This window comes from Rhipicephalus microplus, chromosome 1 (assembly GCF_043290135.1).
Source record: "Rhipicephalus microplus isolate Deutch F79 chromosome 1, USDA_Rmic, whole genome shotgun sequence".
In the NCBI taxonomy this organism is placed as follows: domain Eukaryota; kingdom Metazoa; phylum Arthropoda; class Arachnida; order Ixodida; family Ixodidae; genus Rhipicephalus; species Rhipicephalus microplus.
The window spans coordinates 34,068,588-34,092,442 of NC_134700.1; positions in this window are offsets into that span (position 1 = coordinate 34,068,588).

Consider the following 23,855-nt stretch of genomic DNA (forward strand, 5'->3'; position numbering starts at 1 on the left):
ACGTCAGATGGGGAAAACACAACGGTAGAGCTGGATAATTCAGTGTGATTGACGGGGACAACGATGGCACTAAGAGGAGGAACATCAACGTCGGAAGCAACAAGAAGCTTGCCCAGGTGAGTGCGCTCATTGTCGGTAGATGGCGCATCTGAAAACACAGATAATTCCACCTGCGCGCGAGCGCAGTCAATTACGGCGTGGTGGCGTGACAAAAAGTCCCATCCAAGTATCACGTCGTGGGCACAAGTGGTCAACACGAGAAACTCGATGTGGTACAGGACGTCCTGAATCTTTACTCTCGCCGTACATGCTCCGACTGGTCGAAGTGGTTCCGCACTCGCGGTATTCAGCAAAACGTCGTAAGGCGGCGTCGTTACTTTTCGTATCGAATGGCAGAGTTTCTGACTCATCACAGATACGGCGGCACCCGTATAAACAAGCGCAAGAGTTCGTAGACCTTCAACAAAGACTTCCAGAACGTTTGTGGGGGACGGGCGAGGACTTGTACAATGTGACGCTTTCGCAGCTCGTGCCTCCGGAGCTGCGGCAGTCAGTTTTCCGTCTCTACAGGGTTCGGTCGGTGACGCAGAGTGGACGGAGAACGGTAGCGGCGTGGTGAGGATGAGCGACGGGGACCGAATGATCGGTAGTCGGCAGCAGAGCGGTGGTCTAGCTCGGTTGGTGACGGGTCGCGTTCCACTGATTGTCGGTCGCATTGACGTGGCAGTGCTCGTTGCGCGTTGTACGGGGCCGGTAAAGAGTAGTCAGGGTACCTCGGAGGTGCAGCGGAACCCTTTGCGAAGCGCCGGCGACGGAAGCGCGCCACGTGACCTGGATATCCGCATGCGTAACAGATCGGGCGATTGTCAACTGTGCGCCAAGGGTTTCCGTTATAGCGCTGTTGTGTTGCTGGAAATGGCATCGTTGATACTCGTACAGGCTGGGGAGTCGGCCCAAGCGGAGGTAGTGGCGGAGTAGCAGCAACACCAGTCAATGGCGCGGTGACGGGTGCTGTCTGAGAGACGGACGGCAATGCCTCAGAGACCTGCGCATTTGTTACCTGCCTGATGGCGGGCGCGATACGCTCAGAAGAACGTTCCGTTGCCGGTAGATACGACAGGCACGAAAGTTGTCGGGCCACCTCCTCGCGCACATATCGTTTGCTTTCGGACATGATTGCGCTGTGGTCTCCACCCAGGCTCAATGCCGCGAGAGTTTCATCAGTAGCCGCTGGACGCCGTGTCACGACCCGTTGTTTGCGGAACTCCTCGAAGCTCTGGCAAAGAGTGGCGAGTTCGGACACGGTACGTGGGCCCTTGGCCAGCAGCATCTGGAAGGCGTCGTCGTCTATCCCCTTCAAAATATGTTTGATCTTGTCTGCCTCGATCATTGAAGGGTCAAGGTGCTTGCACAAGTCGAGCACATCCTCGATGTAGCTTGTGAAGCCTTCTCCTTGAAGCTGTGCGCGTCCCCGTAGGCGCTGTTCAGCACGGAGCTTGCGTACCTCGGGGCGACCGAACACATCGGTAATGCGTAGCTTAAAGGCACCCCAAGTGGCAAATTCCGACTGGTGGTTGTTAAACCAGAGACTCGCCACCTCTTTCAGGTAGAAGGGTACATATTGCAGCTTCTAAGGGTCGTCCCACTTGTTGCTTGCGCCTACCTTTTCAAATGTCGACAGCCAATCTTCTACGTCTTGCTCATCAGTACCGTCGAAAAAAGGTGGATCGCGCACGCGTACCGCAGTGGGAATGATGACCATCGGAGGCTGGGTCGTGCCTTGCTGGTTGGTTTTTTCAGCCATGTCTGGGATGGCAGGTAGTTTCCTGTTGCGGAGTTCCAGGTTGAGTTACCCAGCACCTCCACCACTCTGGAGCGAGGTTTATTGGCGCAAGTAGCACTTGCACAGCAGGTCTATTGATGCGGAAAGCGGGCGGCAGGAACCGACGCAGGAAACACAACGCTCGGGGCAACAGCTCGCGCTCGGCTCCTCTTGCTAAAGGCGTGACCCACTGCGGCACATCTTCTTCCTCTCTACAATTGCAGCAATTGTGTGGCACTTGCTCAACCGCTGTTATGCTGGTGCGCACTGCTAAGCGCTGGAAACGCTGGAATTTTCACTGGCAAGCGCTGGTGAATACTGAAGCACACACTCTTTCTACCAGCGCACTTGCAGTGTGCATGTTATTGTAGCGTGTGCAGTGGTTTGTTTTGGTGTTGTTTAATGTAAAACGGTTGATTCGATGGCAGGGAGAGATGCCACCCTAACAGATTTCAAGCAAACGTAATTTTTGCAGCGCACGTACGTATCGCAACAACTATAATGCACCTTTTTCGCATATGTCGCTGCGTAAACTGGCCATATTCGCATCATCCGTGTATTGCTGTAACGATTCCTAATTGCGGTGTTTGTAAGCCTGGAGCTGCACGTCACTCCTAACAGAAACAGGAAATTGTTTTTGTCGCAAAGTCGAGGAAACGTAAATAAGCTCTAGATCGCTTCGCAAGGTTTCCCAGCGGAGGCGAGAAAGAAAGCTGTCGTTAGATTCCGCCACACCGAATAAATGAATGTTGTCCATGCTTATCCTTTTACTTACTTCAGGTAAGAGTTCTGAAGCTCAGATGCAGAATCTTCAACCATCCCAACTCACCGCGTCGAGAGCGGTCTTGCCAAGTGCCCGGCCCAGCGAGCATTAAACCTGTCGTGCCAGCCACGTTGGTATATATGTTACCGGTGCTTCTTGCTTTGTGTACACACAACTCTAAAGTGTGAGAATAACTGTAAAGTATAGTCTAATTTAGACATCCATGAAGCTAAAGCAACTATTTTGTCTTGTGTAGATGTTCGTACAAGGAACGCTGCATGACGATCAAACGTCGCGCTTTCAGCTACGCAGGCTGTCACCGAAAGCTGCCGGTCGCACTTAGCCGGTACTTCTTTGACTGATATGTAGCAACACGCAATTTTCAGTTGATAATTAGCTACGCCTTCGTGAACTGACTCCCTGAAATACTTTTTCAGCTGATTGCATTGGTATTTCTATGGATGTTTTTTTTTGGTATTGATATAACTGCATATATCTGTACACTGGCACGCCCGCTGTGTACTGCCAGCGGAGGCCAAAAAAAAAAAAACGGCTGTCGCTCGCCATCGCCACTCCGTAAATGCATTTCTGGCATCGATTGACCTTCCACTTACTTCAGGTACAGTTTAGGTAACAGAAATATTGCGAAGCTCAAATGCAGAAACTTCAAGCATGGCAACTCAGCTGCTTCGAAAGCAGCCTTACCCAGTGCCTCGTCCCAGCGAGGCCTATCTTGCCGGCCATGTCGGTGTACCTGCTGCCAGTGCTTTTTACTTTAAGTAGGCACAATTATAAAGTGTAAGAATGACTATAAAGTACAGGTTAGACATTCATGAGCCGAAATTGACCTTTTATCTGCGTGTGCGGTGCCCGCACAAGGAGCAGTGACGATCGATGTGTTGCGTTTTCAGCAACGTAGGCGGTCACCTAAGGCTTCCTTCTGAGCGCAGGAGCCGGTACTTTTCTGACTCGTATGTAAGAACACGCAATTTTAGTTGATAATTTGGTACGCATTAGTGAACTAACATACTGGCATACTATTTCAGCGGATTGAATTAGTCATTTCTTCGGTAGTTTCTTAGTTGCCCGTATAGATATAACTGCAATAATGTAATCTGGCGCGCCGGATGTGTACTGCTACATGGTCTTTTGCGCATAAAAAATACTCAATATTCACTCGTGTGCATGGATATCTACCAAACAAGACATTTAAATCGTCTGCATTTTTTGACCAGTAGCAAGTGTTAGAACAGACTATCAAAGAAAAAAAAAACAATCGGCAGCAACAGCTGACAATCTGTGGCTGCTCCTCCAGTCAATTTGAGATTTTTCAGAGTTAAGATGTAGATGCTTCAAAAACCTTGCGCTTTTGCTAATATCTGCACGTCATTCGGTGGCCGGAAGCTGTTCGTCACTGTCGAATTAAGACGTCATTGTTATTTGGAATAGAATACTGTGTCAGTCTTGACTGTGCGACTTGTACACATCAAGTTGAACGGCGCCTTCTTCGGATAAATAGTCGTTTTGCAACCCTACAAGCATGTTCTGGCGTGGCGTAGTGGGAGCATACTCGGTTAGAGATCATAAGGTAGCGAGTTCAAATCTCGTCTAGCAGTGTTTTATCTTTTTTAAAATTTTTATTCTTATTGCGAATGCGCGCTGTTTATATATATATATATATATATATATATATATATATATATATATATATATATATATATATATATATATATATATATATATATATATATATATATCGAAACGCGCTAGCGAAGATTCGACGAAGAGGAGGAAGAGACTCGACTGGCTCGCGAGCGATGCTGTTGATCCTTCGCTGAGCTACACCTCTGCATTACCCATCTTGTAAATAAACGCGTTCCATCGTCACAATTGTGGTGGAAGGTGCGGGGTAAGCTAGCTACTACCAAGTGATACTGGAGAGGCACCGTCCCCTAACGACGGAACCGCTACACGAGCTTCGCCGCAGCCGTCGACTAGCGGGCTTGGCACCATTACCTCAAGAAAGAGCTCGGACGGAGACAACCAGCAACCAGTCGCAAGGACGTCGCCCTACCACTACAGGGAGCCGCGAACCTTCACAGGGAAACCCGGCGATGACGTGGACGAATGGCTAAGCCACCATCAGCGGGTGAGCCGATCGAACGGTTGGAATGCGGCTAGCCAGCTGTCTCACGTGGGGCTCTTCCTCGATTTCACGGCGCTGGTATGGTTTGAGAACCATGAAGACACATTGACAACCTGGGACCAGTTTGTGGAGGAAATTAAGAAATGCTTTGGAGACCCAGCAACGAAGAAGAAACGTGCCGAGCAGACGTTGTCGCAGAGGGCTCAAGTCACCGGTGAGACATGCAGAACCTACATTGAAGAGATTCTGAAGTTGTGCAAGTCGGTGGATGCCCACATGACGGAAGAAGACAAAGTGGGCCATATACTCAAGGGCATCGCCGATGACGTCTACCAGTTCCTCATTGGCAAGGAGAGCCTGGAATGCGTGGCCGACGTGATTAACCACTGCCGAACTTTCAAGGCTCTTAAAACTCGTCGCATCACATCGAAGTTCGGATGTCTGGCCAACGTCACGACTGTTGCCACCATCGATGTCTGCCAAAATTCTCTACCTGCCGACTTTTCCTCCACCATTCGTCAGATTGTACGGGAGGAACTGCGTCACCATGTCCCTGTTCCCATGCAAGCTGGAGACCCACAGTGTGATACACTATCCCCAAGCATCAATGCTGCGAGTTTTGACGAGCGCAGTTACTCCACCCGCAGTCCACGTCTGAGGGCTCCGCCACCAACGGCTATTTACGTCGAGTCGTCTTATGCGCCCCGCAGCAGTTATAGCTACGACAGCCAACCGCCTCCGTTTGTGTCCGAGTGGCAACAGTTCTCTGAGCATCCTCTCCACACCGTAGCATTCAATGTACCTCGGGAACGCCCCGTGTGCTACCAGTGCGGTGTTCGTGGACATATCGCCCGGTTTTGCCCATCGCGACGTCGCCCACGCACGACGTTTTCTGACCGACCAGCGATGCTTGCACGGCGAAGCCAACAGCCCGATTACGCCTACTGGCCTTCGGATTCAACTGCCCAGAAGCACGGGCACCGGCCGAACATCCGCAGTGACTCGCCTGCCTCTGTGAGGAGCTTGACGCCACCTACTACGCGCCAGCGACGGTCCCCATCTCCCCGTCCCCGGCCGCGGCTTTCCTCTCTGCCACCGGGAAACTAGCCGGCGCGGCCGATGGAGGCGAGGTCGCTGGACGTACCGCTTTGCGCACAAGTATGCCTCCATTAGTTCACATGCTTCACAACAAGGTTCATGTATTCATTGACGATGTTCCCACGATGGCTCTGGTAGACACCGGTGCAACAGTTTCTGTAATGAGTTTAGTTTTCAAGGAGAGACTTGGCCGCAAGGTTATGTTTTATTGGGATAAATCTTCTACTTTTCGAGCAGTCAGCGGCACGGCTTTGTGTCTAGTAGGTGTGTGCACTGTGTCTGTTTGTGTTGCTGGTAAAGCGTTCAAGGCAGAATTCGCAGTGCTCGCTCATTCCACGCATGACGTTATCCTTGGAATTGACTTCTTGCAAGACTGCCGTGCGACTGTCGACTGCGGGGCAGGCGAGGTTCTGTTGTCCGCCCTCACCCAGCAGCCTCAGCGTAGCGGAGACGACAACCTCGTTGTAGTTAAAGACGCTATTCTACCGGCATGGTCTACTGCCAGCGTGCCCGTTGCTGCTTCAAATGCCGACAGTTCTCCTGATATTGTGATTGAGCCGTTGCCTTTGCCTTGCATGAAGAAAAACATCTTTCTGCCGCGCTGCGTTGTGTCTCTCACCGAGGGAAAAACTAAATTATGGGTAGTTAACTGCTCATCCGAGTCTGTTGTACTACCAGAGGGAATGCGCCTTGCCATGTTTGAAGGGCAGTGCAGTATCTGCATAGGAGCTCTCAGGAATGCGGCAAATTCGGACTATGCTGATGTATTCGGCACGGAATACGAATTTTATAAGATGGTTAGCAAGCCTATTTCCTCGCCTAAGCGCAAAGTGTTGGTTACACTGCTGGCCAGGCATGCTAAAGTATTTGATTTTGCACGGAAGTCGCATAGACCTCAGACGCCCAGCACATGCACTCGTCACAAGATCGACACCGGATCTGCGCACCCCCTCAGACAGAAACCTTATCGAGTTTCCGCGTCAGAGCGCAAGGTAATTTCAGAGCAAGTCAGCGAGACGCTAACCTCTGGCATAATTCAAGAATCGTCAAGTCCCTGGGCCGCGCCTGTTATCTTGGTCAAGAAAAAAGATCGGTCCTGGAGGTTCTGCGTTGACTACCGACGTCTCAACTCTATAACTACGAAGGACGTGTACCCGCTTCCTCGCATCGATGATGTCATCGACTGTCTGCATTCAGCGTCCTATTTTTCATCGGTGGACTTGCGATCCGGGTATTGGCAGATCCCCGTGGATCCGGCTGACAAAGAAAAGACGGCCTTTGTTACACCAGACAGTCTGTTTGAGTTTAATGTTATGCCATTCGGCTTGTGTAATGCCCCCGCCACATTTGAAAGATATATTGACACCGTTTTACGGGGCCTCAAATGGGAAATTTGCCTGTGTTACCTGGACGATGTGGTGATTTTTGGCCGAACATTTGAAGAACATAATCATCGCCTTGACCTGGTTCTAACCTGTATCGAGGAAGCTGCGCTTACACTGAACTAAAAAAATGTCGCTTTGGAGAACGTGAAACCTTGGTTCTGGGACACCTGGTGGATAAAAATGGCGTGAGACCGGACCCGGAGAAAGTCGCCGCTGTCAGCAACTTCAAGCAGCCGCAGTCCCCCAGGGAGTTGCGTAGCTTCCTGGGCCTGTGTTCTTACTTTCGTCAATTTGTTCCGAATTTCGCTGATGAAGCACAACCACTGACTGACTTGCTGCAAAAGGATGTCCCTTCCCACTGGACACCAGATTGCGAAGCAGCCTTTAAGCAGCTTCGGTTCATACTGACTTCAGGACCGGTACTACGTCATTTCGATCCTTCTGCTGAAACGGAAATTCACACAGATGCCAGTGGAATCTGCCTTGGTGCAGTGCTCGTTCAGAGCCATGACAATGCTGAACACGTGGTCGCTTACGCGAGTCGTTCGTTGAGCAAGGCAGAACGAAACTACACAGTCACAGAACAGGAGTGCCTCGCAGTCGTTTTCGCCATGCACAAGTTTCGCCCATACATCTACGGCCGTCGCTTCTCGGTAATCACCGACCACCATTCTCTATGCTGGTTGGTAGGCCTCCGAGACCCATCTGGACGACTGGCGCGATGGGCTTTGCGCTTACAGGAGTTCGACTTCACAGTAAGCTACAAGAGCGGTAACCGGCACGCAGACGCCGACTGCCTATCACGCCTTCCTCTACCGACGACTGAGTGTGACGCTGACAACTTCGACCAGTATATCGGCGCTATTGCCTCTGAGTTCCCTGATATCATGGCTTTCTGGACAGTCCAACAAGAGGACCGCTCCTTAGATTCTCTGTTCGCCTCCGCAAATGAACACGCAAACCCAAGCTCTTTTGTGGTTCATGACGGCGTCCTTTACAAGAAGAATTATTCCGGACAAGGCGCCCGTCTGCTTCTAGTTGTTCCACGCACTTTACGGGCTCACGTCTTTCGGTCCTTACACAACGACGCAACCTGCGGCCACATGGGCTTCGCCAGAACGCTTCAACGAATCCAGCAAAGGTTCTATTGGCCCAAGATGCGACGCGACACGGAAAAATACGTTGCTGGATGCGAACAATGCCAACGACACAAACGTCCCACGGCTACGCCGCCAGGACTTCTCCATCCTGTTCCACCTCCTAACTCTCCCTTCGAGACTGTTGTTGTCGATCTGCTCGGTCCATTTCCACAATCGAGCAGTAACAATCGATGGGTCGTAGTCTGTGTTGACCACCTAACGCGCTACGCAGAAACTGCGGCAATACCTGCTGCAACGCCCATGCACGTGTCGCAGTTTATGCTTCGCTGTATAATTCTCCGCCATGGTCCTCCACGCGTTGTCATTAGCGACCACGGACGTCAGTTCGTTGCCGACGTCGTTGAAGAGATCCTGCGTCTGTCTGCCTGCCATTTCCGCCATGCCACACCATATCACCCGCAGACCAATGGTCTCGTAGAGCGCGCGAACCGGACTTTCACGAACATGCTGTCTATTTATGTCGATTCTAAGCACAAAAACTGGGACGAAGTGCTACCTTACATCACGTACGCGTACAATACCGCGAAGCATGAGACTACAGGTTACTCTCCATTTTACCTGCTGTACGATCGCTCCCCACGATTTTGTCTCGACACTATACTACCTTTTACACTAGACGTGGAAACCTCGATAGCCGAGACGCTCTGCCGCGTAGAAGACCGTCGCATCACACGCCTCCGAACCTTGGCATCCCAGCAGCGTTCTAAGAAACGTTTCGACGCCTGCCATCGCTCTGTATCTTATAGTAAGGGCGATATTTTGTGGTTATGGACACCAGTCCGCAAACGTGGTTTGTGCCAGAAGTTCTTGGCCCACTATTCCGGTCCATTCGTCATTCTTGACCGCCTCAGCGACGTCCCGTACGTAATCTCGAGCGTCACAAGCAATGGTCGCCGTTCTAGCAAAACACAACTGACACACGTTGCGCGCCTTAAATCATGCCACCATCAACCGCCTGAGTGACTCGCCCAGAGGGCATCGTCTGCGAACCGGGAAGTGAAACGCGCTAGCGAAGATTCGACGAAGAGGAGGAAGAGACTCGACTGGCTCGCGAGCGAAGCTGTTGATCCTTCGCTGAACTACACCTCTGCATTACCCATCTTGTAAATAAACGCGTTCCAGAAAAATTGTTACAGAAAAATTGTCCAGCTTTGTCGATTCTCTGATCAGTAGTATCCCAGCATCGCTTCCATCTTACGTAAGGGACACTACCGACTTTGTTTCTGGTATAATTGACCTGATTGTTCCTCAAGGTTCCTTTTTGGTCACGCTAGACGTAGCGTCTTTATACACCAACATTCCGCATGTAGACAGAATAGCGGCAGTCGCCAGGTCCTATGAAGCAGCATCACCGGGTAAATGTATCGACAGCAACACATTAGCAGTATTGCTCAGGCTCATTTTAGAGCTAAATAACTTTCAATTTGAAGGGCAACACTATGTTCAAGTTAGCGGCACGTCAATGGGTACGCGTATTGGACCCAACTACGCCAATATATTCATGGGCCAGCTTGAAAGTGAATTTTTGCAAACCCACGCGCTGAAACCTTCTTATTGTAAACGTTACATTGATGACATTTTCCTTATTTGGCCGCATAGTGAGCAGGAGTTGCTTTCCTTCATATCTGAATTTAATGATGCCCATCCATCAATATCATTTTCTCATACCTATTCCACATCAACTCTTAGTTTTCTTGATGTAAGCATTTCGATTGTAAATGATAAGCTATCCACTGCTCTATACAGGAAGCCTACAGACCGGCAACAGTATTTGCACTTTGACAGTAGCCACGTGAAACATTGCAAAACTAGCATCCCTTACAGTCAGGCCTTACGCTTTAAAAGAATCTGCCCAGAGCAATCAGAGTTTCAAAAAAAAATTGCAGAACACTAAAGGATGCTCTAGTCAAACAAAAATATCCGCCGCATTTAATTGATGACGCAATAAAACGTGCCGACATGCATAATCGTAGAACGCTGTTGTGCGCTGCTAAAAACTCGACTCCCTCACCGCAGACAAACTTAGTCCTTACCCATTCTGCGTCAGTTCCGCGTGTTTCGAATGTGCTGAGAAAGCACCACAATATTCCAATGCAAAGTGAACGCTTAAGAAACATTTTCACCGAACCACCTAAAGCAGTTTATCGCAAAGCTAAAACTATTCGAGAGATACTCTCATCGTCATCATCATCGAAAGCAAACAGTCCTGACACGATCGGTTGCCATCCTTGCCAAAAACCGCGATGCAAAGTATGCCCTTACATGCGCACATGCCAACAGGTCACCAGTACTGGTTCCAACTTTTCCTTCAAAATCAAAGGCAATCTTGACTGCGATTCTAAGAACATGATATACATGATAGAATGTGCGCTATGTGAAATACAGTACACTGGTCAAACAGAAGGGCCTTTTAGACTGCGTTTTAACAACCATAAATCTCATGCTAACACCTTGCCCCACTTGCCCATTTCAAGACACGTGCACCTCCCTGGCCACTCTTTTGAAAACCTACAAGTCACATTACTAGAATCTGGTTTCCGCACAAATTATGATAGAGAAGCCCGTGAATCATTCCTCATCTATAAGTTCAACGCCGTCGCATCTGGTCTGAATGAAAACGTAGGAAAACTTAGTTGCCTATCTGCGTAACTTGTATCACCCTGTCCAACTTTTTTCAACCTTGCTCAGCAAGTCGCACTACATTGTCTGTATCCGTTGATTACGTAGCAGCTTTGTAACGCCTTTGTCATTTTTATTAGTATTTTATAGTTTTTTCTTTTTTTTCTCTTGCTTTTACCGGCCGGACTACTCTTCATGCTATGTGCTTTATCTTTTATGCGTTTCATCTTTTATTTGTAAACAACGTCCTCGCGCATGGAAGCAATATCTTTTTACTCATAGATTAGGTGCTCTTTATATTGTGTGACTTGCATATATATATATATGCCCATATATAGCCTTCCATGTCGGTTTTCACATTTGTATCTTACTGATATGCACATGTATATAAACAGCACTCGTGCCTTAAACTGTATTCTGATGAAGGCCGGACCCACGGCCGAAACGTCAATAAAATAACTTCGTACGTGCGTCTTCTTTCCTATACAAATAATATTTCCAAGACCCAGCATCACTTTTGTTTTTGGTGTATATATATATATATATATATATATATATATATATATATATATATATATATATATATATATATATATATATATATATATATATATATATATATATATATATATATATATAAAGGGAATGAAGTGCATACCTAAGGGCTCGTTTTTCCGTGCTTTAACACAATAATAATGAGATCTAACAGACAGTAATGCCAAGGAATGTACAGGGGAAGTTATTAGAACCAATATAATGTAAATAAGAAGAAAGAAGAAAGAAAAGTGGATGAAAAAATAACCAGCCGTGAACGGCTGGTTATTTTTTCATCCACTTTTCTTTCTTCTTTCTTCTTATTTACATTATATTGGTTCTAATAACTTCCCCTGTACATTCCTTGGCATTACTGTCTGTTAGACCTCAAATATATATATATATATATATATATATATATATATATATATATATATATATATATATATATATCGAATGGGCACCCTTGTTTGAACCCTGTGAAGCCATTTTCTGTAAGTACTGGGATGGTGCCGCTCCAGCGTCCCAGTACCTGCGCTGGGAGGCACTGGTACCAGCGCCATACTGGGCCCATAATCAGCAGTGGCGTTTAACGCTGGTACCCAGTGGCGCTGGTTTTTGCAATAGGGAGCGTTTTGTAAAGATACAAGTGCGAAGGTAAGGTTAGGTTAGGAAGCGTCATGAAACCACACTCAAATAGCCTCATACAGCGTTTATCAAGGTTACAAGTACAAAAATTGTGAAATCAAGTGCCAGGAAAGCGCATGAAAGTGTCGCGAATCTGCACAAAAGGCAGTCAAGTAACGAGTAAAGTGTTTTAACGCGAAAAGTGCGACGGTTAGGTTGGGTTAGGTTATGATCAGGTTGTAATGGTTAGGATTAGGTTAGGCTATGTTATAAAACCGTCGTGAAATACCCAAAACGACGTCAAATAGCGAGAGATTGTTCTGTTTCATTGCAAGTACGAAACTGCGATATCGTGAGAAATATTATGACAGCACATAAAACACTGTACCGATGTACCATTACAAGTGCGAAACTGCTATATCAGGTAAGTAGCATGAAAGCGCATTTAAGCATTGTGAAACCTCACGAAACGTTGTCAACCGCGTCAAATATGTCAATTTGTCCGATACAGCGTTTTGTGCAAGTTGGTCGAAAACTGTGATATTATGCAAATTTTGTAAAGGTGCTTCAAACAATGCAAACTAACGAGATAAAGTGTTTCGTAAAGATACAAGTGCGAAGGTAGGTTAGTTTAGCTTAGGTTACGAAGCGTCATGAAACCGCAAGAAACGATGTCAACTAGCCAGATACAGCGTTTCCTACGGCTGCAAGTACAAAAAGTGCGATAAAAAATGTGAAAGCGCAAAAGGGTCGTGAAGCCACGTAAAAGGATGTCAAGTATCGACTGAAGGGTTTTTAACGCTAGAAGTGCGAAAGTTAAATTTGGTTAGGTTATGGTAAGGTATGCTTAGGTTGTTAGGTCAAGTTTGGAAGCGTCGTGAAACCACCCGAAATCATGTGAACTAGCGAGAGAGTGTTCCGTTTTATTGCATGTGCGAAACTGCGATATCATGAGAAATATTGTGAAAGAAAAAAAAACAATGTGAACTAGCGAAATACTGCGTTTTGTACCGTTACAAGTGGGAAACTGCTATATCATGCAGATGTTGTGAAAACGGATAAAAGCATCGTGAAACACACGAAATGATGCAACTAGTGACACCGCGCTTTTTATTGTTAAAATTATGTGGGAAAATGTAATATGATTATATAATTTTAAAAGGGCACAAAACGATGTGGTATAGCGGGATACAGTGTTTTGTAAAGATACAAGTGCGAAGGTTATGTTAGGTTAGGTTAGGAAGTGTCATGAAACCGCACAAAACGATGTCAACTATCCAGCTACAGCGTTTCTTACGGCTACAAGTAAGAAATTGCGATATCAAATGTGGAAGCGCATGAAAACGTCACCAAGCCACACAAAAGTATGTCAATTTGAGACTGAAGGGGTTTTTAGTACCAGAAGTGCGAAGATTAGGTTAGGTTAGGTTAGGGTATGTTATGAATAGGTCATGTTAGGTCAAGTTTAAAATCGCCGTGAAACCACCCGAAATCATGTCAACTAGCGAGAGTGTTCCGTTTCATTGTAAGTGCAAAACTGCGAGATAAAATCAAATATTGTGGAAGAAAACGATGTCAAATAGCGAGATACTGCGTTTTGTATCGTTACATGTGCGAAACTGCTATATAATGCGGATGTCGTGAAAACGCATTAAAGCATCGTGAAACCTCACGAAACGATGCAACTAGTGTCACAGCGTTTTGTGTTGTTGAAAATATTGTAAAGTTGTGATATCATGCAAACATCGTAAAAGTTCACGAAACAATGTGGTATAGCGGGATACAGCGTTTTGTAAAGATACAAGTGCGAAGGTTAGGTTATGTTATGTTACGAAGCGTCATAAAACAGCACTATACTAGCCTATACAGCGTTTATTACGATGACAAGTTAGGAAAATAAAATCAAATGTCGTAAAAGTGCTTGAAAGCGTCGCGAAGCCGCACAAAAGGAAGTCAAGTAGTGAGTAAAGGGTTTTAACACTAGAAGTGGGACGGTTAGGTTTGGTTAGATTATGGTTGGGTCGTTAAGGTTAGGTTATTCAATGTTTAGGTTATGTTATGGTTAGGTAATGGTTATAATTAGGTTATGTTGTTATGAAGCGTCGTGAAACTAAAACCACGTCAACTAGCGAGTTAGTGTTGTTTTGTTGCAAGTAAAAAACCGCGATATCATGTGAAACATTGTGAAACACACAAAACAATATTGTTACGATATCGTGTCGTGGCCGAAGGCAGATGACTTTACGTTGGGATTTAACTGATGATTTGGGCGAACCTGTGCCCGGTAAACGGAAAGTCTGATTACAGTAGTAGTCTTGCACAGATATCACTGAATGGAGCGTTGACTGTCGATCAACTACTGAAAAGCGGCGAAGTGCGTCGGAATTTATAGTCTTGCTATCGAATGTTCTAGCGTTATCGTTGGCGGTGACGTAGGTTCCAGAATAATCTCTACAGTTCGCATTATGGACGTGATCTTATCGAAATGATCTACTACAGTCCTGAAGCTCTCGAAAACTGCAGGTGCGGTTTGCGCTGAGAATTGTTTAGTGTATTGGGGCGATAAAAAAACTTGAGAAATGAAACGTGCCATTGCCCGCTCTAAAAAGGCATAGTCCCGATGCTTTAACTAAAGATAAAGGTACAACAATAATGCAAGAAAGTACAATGAATAAATTACGATACAATAATAACACAAAAACACATTTTCAGCTCTTTAACGCACATGAAACGGCTTGAGGCGCGCAACATGGACGACTTGAGGTCACGATCGACGTCATTGAGAGTTCGTGATGCCGTCAGGGACAACCTCGTAATCAAGTGGGCCGAGACGTCGAACCACCCTGTACGGTCCGAAGTACCGTCGCAGAAGCTTTTCACTTAGTCCACGTCGGCGTATCGGCGTCCACATCCAAACACGTTCACCGGGCTGGTATTCCACGGAGCGTCGTCGAAGACTGTAACGGCGGCTGTCGGTCGTCTGTTGATTCTTGATATGAAGGCGCGCGAGTTGTCAGGCTTCTTCGGCACGTTAAAGGTACTCACATCGATGTTTCCTTCGTCGGTGACGTTGGGTAACATGGCATTGAGCGTCGTTGCCGAGCTCCATCCGTAGACAAATTTGTTTGGAGATATCGGCGTCGTCTCCTGCACCGCCGTGTTGTATGCGAAGGTCACGTACGGAGGAATGGCGTCTCACGTCTTGTGTTCAACATCGACGTACATTGACAGCATGTTGGCGATCATCTTGTTTAGCCACTCGGTGATGCCGTTGGTTTGTGGGTGGTATGCTGTCGTCCGGAGGTGGTTTGTTTGGCTGTATGCCAAGATTGTTTGAGTTAGGTCAGCAGTAAATGCCGTTCCTCTGTCGGTGATGAGGACCTCCAGGGCGCCATGACGTAGGAAAGTATTTTTGACGAAGAACTTAGCTATTTCGGATGCACTGCCTTTGGGCAGGGCTTTTGTGTCGGCGTAACGGGTGAGGTTGTCAGTAGCTACCACGATCCACCTGTTTCCGAAAGCCTACGTTGGGAACGGCCCCAGTAGGTCAATACCAATCTGCTGGAACGGTCGGCGAGGTGGTTCAATTATCGGCAGAAGTCCCGCTGGCCTTGTCGGCGGTGTCTTGCGTCGCTGACAGTCCCGGCATGTCCTCACATAACGAGTGACGTCGGTGGTAAGACGTGGCCAGTAGTACTTTTCTTGTATCCTCGCGAGCGTGCGGGAAACACCGAGATGCCCTGCCTTCGGATCGTCGTAAAGGGTCTGCAGGAGTTCGGGCCGCAGAGCCGAAGGCACCACAAAGAGCTACTTGGCTCGAAGTGGTGAAAAGTTTCTCTTTTGGAGAAGACTTTTTCGCAGGAAGAATGACGCAAGGGCACGCTTGAATACCTTCGGGACTTCGGCGATCCTGCCTTCGAAGTATTCTATTAGGGCCTTAAGTTACGGGTCGGCCCGCAGTCGTCCAGCGAAGTCGTCAGCAGTTATCGTTCCCAAGAAGTAGTCGTCATCCGGGTCGTCGGACGGTGGTTCGTCGACAGGCGTACGAGAGAGACATTCGGCGTCAGTGTTTCTTGCCGGACTTGTCAATGACGGTAGTGTCATAATCGTGAAGTCTCAGGCCCCGTCGTTCGAGGCGACCTGCAGGGTCCTTTAAGGTGGCTAGTTACCACAATGCGTGGTGGTCACTCACAACTTTGAAGGGCCTGCTGTAGAGGTAGCGGCGAAATTTCGACATAGCCCAGATGATGGCGAGGCACTCCTTTTATGTTGTGGAATAATTGGCTTCTACTTTGGAGAGCAATCGGCTGGCGTAACTAATAACCCTTTCATGTCCGTCAGCCCTCTGCACAAGAACAGCGCCGAGACTTATGCTGCTTGCGTCAGTGTGTATTTGTGTCTCGGCGAATTAGTCAAAATGGGCAAGTAGCAGAGGTGTCTGGAGACAATGTTTAAGCTCCTAGAAAGCGTGTTCCTGCGGCGTTTGCCACTTGAACTCTACGTCGGCCTTGATAATGTTAGTGAGTGGATCGGCGATGCGGGCGAAGTTTTTCACGAACCGCCTATAGTAGGCGCACAGGTCCAGAAATCGGCGCAGCGCCTTCTTATCAGTGGGCGGCGGGACGTCTGCGATGGCGGCCTTTTTTGTGGATTGGGACGAACTCCAGACTTGCTGATCACGTGCCCCAGAAAGAAGAGCTCCTCGTACGCAAATCTGCACTATTCTGGCTTCAGAGTGAGTCTTGACGTCTTGATGGCTTGAAGTGCAGCTTCAAGGCGTCGAAGATGCTCGTCGCAACTCGAGTGTGATGGTTAAGGACGTTCGTCACTGTGTTTGTTGATAGCGGACGAAAAAGTATTAACATCAACAATGGATGCGAACAAAAGAAGCGTTATATTATACACTAGAGAACGAAGTGGCAGGTGAAAATAAAACTATATGTACGTCCAACCCTACACGCCACGCGTCACGCAACATGTACGAGAGTCAGACCTCTAGCATGCGGAGAGCTCGCGGCTACGCTTTCTCCGAGTCCAGCGCGTAGAGTTCTCAGTTCGCAAGAGAAAAACGCTGCCTCACAGTTTGGGTCCCCGTCGTCCCGACATGATGCGATCGTCGACGTGCGTGAGGGCAAAGGTGGCACGGCTGGAGCGGCTGGAACGGCTGACGGCACACGGATGCGCTACCGTGTGCAGCGCCGTTAAGTCAGACGTCGCGGCCAGCAGTCAGGGTCGCAACTCCTGAGGTTCAGGGTCAGGCCCCGGCTCACGAGGACCACGCCCGGTAGGCCTCGCCACGAACCTGCTCCCGGCCACTGCACCCAGGCAGGAGCCGTTCAGCAGGCCCCGTCCTTGCACCTTGTACCGGCCGGCGGACTCGACCCCGAGCGAACACGCCGGAGCTCGACCTGGCCGACACGTACGGGTCCCACGTCCGGCTCAGGAACGCTCCCAGGAACTCGTCCTCTCGAGCGGCGCACTGCTTCGTCTGCCTTCGAGGCCTCCACGCTCGAGCTCGCTTTTCCACGTTCCTTCTTCTTCTCCTCTTCTTTTTCATTTCTTGTTATCGCCTTCGTGCCACCTGCCCTCCGCTCGTCTTCTTTAGTTTCGGTTTGGCGTTCCTCGGCGCTTGCAAGTCCTTTTAGCCACAAATCGTACCTAAACACAGCACTTTTGTGTCCATTCCTTACAAATATCCCCCTGCTCAAGAAAGTTGTTTAGGGGGAAAACAACTTTTCACAAGCGCGCGAGGTGGAGTACCCAAAAGCGAAAACATAGCAAAAAAAAACATTATTTACAGAAGTTCATTCCGTTAGGGAAAGGGTGAATTGACATGAAAAGAAATTGTGCCATCACTAAACGCTAACCAACGGAGAAGTCAAATGCGGCTGAGGTAGTCGGCACGTATACGTTGTCGGAGCCCTTAATGTACTCAACCACAAAGTCACACTCAGTAAGCAATAGGCTCTCTTTCGTGGTATTTCTTGAGAAGGTTAATGTGAAAAAGACTTCTCCGAGTTCCGAGATCTATCTCGTAGTCATAGTCACTGCGTTTTTCAAGCACTGTGAAGGGTCCCTTCCATGTCAAGATCAATGTATTCTTATCTGATGGTAGCAACAGCAATACTTTGTCGCCGGGTGATAGGTGTCGAACTCTTGCTTTCCTATCGTAATATTTCTTCTGTGTCATTTTCGCCTTCAGGAGTTTTTCGTGCGCTACCTTGCAGGTGTCTTGCAGTAGTTCCCGGAGATCTATAACATACTCGTATGTTGTTTTCGTTTCAGGATCGATGTTGGCCCCTGTCCACAGTTCCTTAAGGATCGACATTGGCCCGCGTACAAATCTTCCGTAGAGGAGATCGAACGGCGCGAATCCAAGGCTCGTCTGGGGAACTTCACGGTATGCAAAGAGCAGGGGAGCCAAGTATCTGTCCCAATGTTGCGGCCGTTCTTGACACATGCGGCGAACCATTTGTTTGAGAGTGCCATTAAATCTCTCCACAAGTCCGTTGGCCATGGGGTGATAAGGCGTTGTGGGTAGCTGACGAAATGAAAGTAGCCGACCGAGTTCTTGCATGAGACTCGAGGTGAACGACTTTCCACGGTCGCTCACTATCTCACGGGGCACTCCAACGCGGGAGAACATCTCTACTAGTGCTTTCGCTATGCGCTCTGTCTCGATGCTCGGTAGTGCCACCGCATCCGGGTAACGCGTAGCGAAGTCTACCATCGTTAAGACATACTTGTTGCCCTTGGATGACGTTGGTGACAGCGGGCCAATAATATCGATGGCGACCCGCTGAAAAGGTGTGTCTATGATAGGCATATTTCCCAATGGAACTCGTCCGACGAGGTGTTTAGGCACGGTCCTCTGACATACGTCACACGACTTCACGAACCGTATCACATCAGCCCGTACACCCGGCCAATAAAACTCTGTAAGGACACGGTCTGTTGTCCTTCTTTGCCCTTGGTGACCAGACAGAAGGCCTTCATGAGCCATCTTCATTACGGTGTTCCGAAGATCCTTGGGTACTACAAGTTGCTCCAAGTCTCGCCTTTCTGCCGTGCGGTAGCGCCGGAAAAGAATGTCGCGTACCAGCACAAACTCAGTGACTGCCGGCTTCTTAGATATGATCTTCCCCAATGCGGCGAAGCAGGTTTTCAGCGTGGGATCTGTGTGCTGTAAATTCTTTAGCGCTTCCCGGCTGATATCCAGGGGTTGGATCCGAGGAACAATCAGTTCACTGGGCTTTTTCCTTTCTTTTCCTGCAGCTGCCGTCATGTCATCTTGTCGTCTTCTATCTGATGAGGTTGCATCTTCAGGTTCTTCTTCAGTGCATACTGGATCACGGTGAATCTGTGCTAGTTTTGGACGTCCTGCTGGCTGCTTCGGGGCTGGTCGGGCAGCTGACAGTACACCCGCAATGTTGCCAAGCACGACTTCATACAATGGATTCTCCATACAAACAGCAAGCACCTGACCTCTGAAAAACGGAGAATCTATGTACACCTCTGCTTCTGGTAAGACTTTTGCAGATCGGTCCAATAAGCGAACGGTACGGGTGTTGCCAGTCAAGTTGCAGTCAGGAACTAGCGATCGTTTCACCACTACTGTATTGCAACCGGTATCCCGCAATACGGTAACCCGCTTCCCTTCGAGATAGCCCTTTACAGTTGGCATTTGTTTTGACCCGTTGTCGCAAGTTGCGTTGCTTTGGGTCCCATCACACATGTCATGACAATGTTTCTCATCCTGATTGTCAGGCGCATCTTCCATTGATTTCTCATGCTGCGCTTTCTGGTATCCCAAGACGGAACATGATGCCTCTCTACGTTTTCCCGAGTTTGAGGGACAACTATCGGATCTGTGCCCTGACTTCTTACAGATCCAGCACGACGTCGACTTGGGCGCTCGAGACTTTGTCCAGCAATCGGAAGCTCGATGACCCGGCTTGTTGCACAGAAAACAAAGCGGTTTTCCTTTGCTTTCGCTGACAGTGTCAACTTTAGCTGTAGCCATCGCTTTCCCTTTTTCGTCTTTTCCTCTAGCGAGATTCACAATTCCCTGCGCTTCCAAATATTGATCAGCCGTCGTTGCCAACGTGTCCAGGTTATGACATCCTCGCTCCTTCAGGAAGACAGCCAACTTCTCGTCGCACCGCCTGAGGAATTGCTCGGACACCATCTTGTCTCGCAGTGCATCATATGTTTTGGGAGTCTTCGCCAGCTCCTGCCAATGGTCGAAGTATCCACAGAGACGCCCCGCGAACTGTCGACCTGTCTCAGTATTCTCGGGCCGGGCATCCCTAAAGTTCGTGCGGTATCCCTCCTCTGTATAACGGAACCGCTGGAGGAGCGTCTGCTTGAGCTTTGCGTAGTCCGTAGAGTCTTCTGCAGACATCCGTCCTACTACGGTCAAGGCTTCTCCCGTTAGACACAAGCTCAGTGACAGGGCCCACTTGTCGGTTGGCCAGCCTTGGCTCATGGCAACCCTCTCAAATCTCTGGATGTACGCATCCAGTTCGTCCCTACTCTCATTGTAGGGCGGAATCATTTTGTGTGGGCTGCGAAAACTCTGACCACCACCCATCCTATCGTCCGCAGAACTCGTGCTCGGCCGCTGCGCTTCTGCGACACGACGTCGCTCCTCGAGCAGGAGCCTTTCAGCCTCCATGCGAGCTATTTCACGCTCATGCTCCACCTGTGCTGCTAGCCGTGCCTCCTCTCGATCTTTCGCTCTCTGGTCCCTCATTTCTTTTTCCTCAGCGCTCACCCATGCCAGCAAAGCCTCACCACTCAGCCCCATCTCCTTCCCTAGCTCAACTAGCTTTCTCTTGTCGTCCATCCTCGTCCGCCACACACAAACAACGTGAGGCTCTCAGATGTGAGGCGAGAGCTTAGTCCTGTCTCGCGGACGCCAGAAATTGAGATGGTTAAGGACGTTCGTCACTGTGTTTGTTGATAGCGGACGAAAAAGTATTAACATCAACAATGGATGCGAACAAAAGAAGCGTTATATTATACACTAGAGAACGAAGTGGCAGGTGAAAATAAAACTATATGTACGTCCAACCCTACACGCCACGCGTCACGCAACATGTACGAGAGTCAGACCTCTAGCATGCGGAGAGCTCGCGGCTACGCTTTCTCCGAGTCCAGCGCGTAGAGTTCTCAGTTCGCAAGAGAAAAACGCTGCCTCACAGTTTGGGTCCCCGTCGTCCCGACATGATGCGATCGTCGACGTGCGTGAGGGCAAAGGTGGCACGGCTGGAGCGGCTGGAACGGCTGACGGCACACGGATGCGCTACCGTGTGCAGCGCCGTTAAGTCAGACGTCGCGGCCAGCAGTCAGGGTCGCAACTCCTGAGGTTCAGGGTCAGGCCCCGGCTCACGAGGACCACGCCCGGTAGGCCTCGCCACGAACCTGCTCCCGGCCACTGCACCCAGGCAGGAGCCGTTCAGCAGGCCCCGTCCTTGCACCTTGTACCGGCCGGCGGACTCGACCCCGAGCGAACACGCCGGAGCTCGACCTGGCCGACACGTACGGGTCCCACGTCCGGCTCAGGAACGCTCCCAGGAACTCGTCCTCTCGAGCGGCGCACTGCTTCGTCTGCCTTCGAGGCCTCCACGCTCGAGCTCGCTTTTCCACGTTCCTTCTTCTTCTCCTCTTCTTTTTCATTTCTTGTTATCGCCTTCGTGCCACCTGCCCTCCGCTCGTCTTCTTTAGTTTCGGTTTGGCGTTCCTCGGCGCTTGCAAGTCCTTTTAGCCACAAATCGTACCTAAACAAAGCACTTTTGTGTCCATTCCTTACATCGAGGAAAACATGACGACGTCGTCCAAGTACACAAGGCAAGTCTAACATTTCAATCCTGCCTGTACCATATTCATAACGCTTTGAAAAGTCGCAGGCACCGAGGAAAGACCGAAGGGAATCACCTTAAACTCAAAGAGGCCGTCCGGTGTTATAAACGCCGTCTTCTCTCGGTCTCTTTCGTCGACTTCGATTTGCCAATAGCCATTCTTGAGGTCCATCGACGAAAAATACTTGGCGTTACGGAGCCGATCAAGTGCGTCGTCTATTTGTGGGAGAGGATACACGTCTTTCTTTGTGATTTTGTTCAGGCGGCGATAATTGACGCAGAAACGTAAGGTCCCATAGTGTTTCTTCACTAACACCACGGGGGACGCTCATGGACTCTTGGACGGCTGAATGATGTAATCCCGCAGCATTTCATCAATTTGTCTCTTCATGGCCTTGCGTTCTCTCGTCGAAACCCTGTAGTGACTGACGGAGTGGTCTGGCACTTTTTTCGGTGATGATGCGATCACCGATTTTTTCGGTGATGATGCGATCGTTGTTCGGGTCTGCCAAATTTTCGATGACGATGAAAAGCACTCTTCGTGTTGCAGGAGCAGGGCCATGAGCTGTTCCTGCTTATGATTCGGAAGTCTGGGATTTACGTCGAAAGCTGTGGGTGGGGCTTGATTCCTCTGAGCAGGTTCTGCAGAATCGGCGAGGGCGAAAGCACTGGTGGCTTCCACAATTTTTCGATGTATGCGACCGTCATTCCTTTGTTCACATGTTTGCACTCATTGCTGAAGTTCGTGAACATAAGCGTTGCTTTTCCTCCCCGCAGCTCTGCGATTCCTCTGATGACGCAAATATTTCGCGTGACCAACAGATGCTGACTGCATTCAACGACGCCTTCCAATTCAGGTGAATTTGGAGCGCCGACTTAAAGAATGACGCTTGAGTGAGGCGGAATGGTGACTTGTTCTTCCAGGACATTCAAGACATGGTTTCCCGGCGGCTTGTGGGTCGGTAGTGCTTGTTCTGTGGATAACGTTATCGACTTTGATCTTAGGTTTATGACAGCACCATGGAGGCATAAGAAGTCCATGCCAAGGATGACATCTCTCGAGCAACGCTGTAGGACTACGAAGTCTGCAGGATAAATACGGCCGTTAATGGTGACTCTCGCTGTGCAGATTCCTGCTGGCGTTACGACGTGACCTCCGGCTGTGCGGATTTCGGGGCCTTCCCAAGCTGTCCTAGCTTTCCTTAACTTCATGGCGAACGACCCACTAATGACGGAATAGTCAGCTTCAGTATCGACTAGAGTGGTCACACTGTACCCATCGTTAAGTGCGTCGAGGTCACTAGTTCACCGTCTCACGTAGCAGTTAGGCCGTGGCGTCGGGTCACGGCTTCGTTGGCTTGTTCCGCTGCTTCTATGTTGCGTCGTCAGGTCACTTTCGGTGAGTGAGTTTTTGTCGTGAAGACTTTGCCTGGTTTGCGTGGTGTTTGGAAAGCTCCGTCGCGGCTTCGTCGTCGTCAGAGAATCTTCGATAGTTCACCGCACAGCAACCAAACTTCCGTCGATTGCTCCCCTTAGTTTCCCGGATACGGGCTAGGAGACCGGCCCCGCGTTGGGACAGACTACTGCCGGTGTGCGGTGACATGCGGCGGCTGGGCGACGGCGAACGGGAAGGACTTCGTGGTGTCCACTGAGTTCCTTTCAGGTAGACGGCGAAGTCGCGTGGCCGTTACCCTGTCTGCGGACGTGGTGCGTTGACGGCGAAGCCACGCAGTCCCCTCTGTCGGTACTGGCAACGGTGGTTTGTGTGCCCAGCTTCTCCGCAGTGGTAGCAGAGCGGGCGGTTGTCAGGTGCACGACAAACGTCCGTTTTCCTCGGC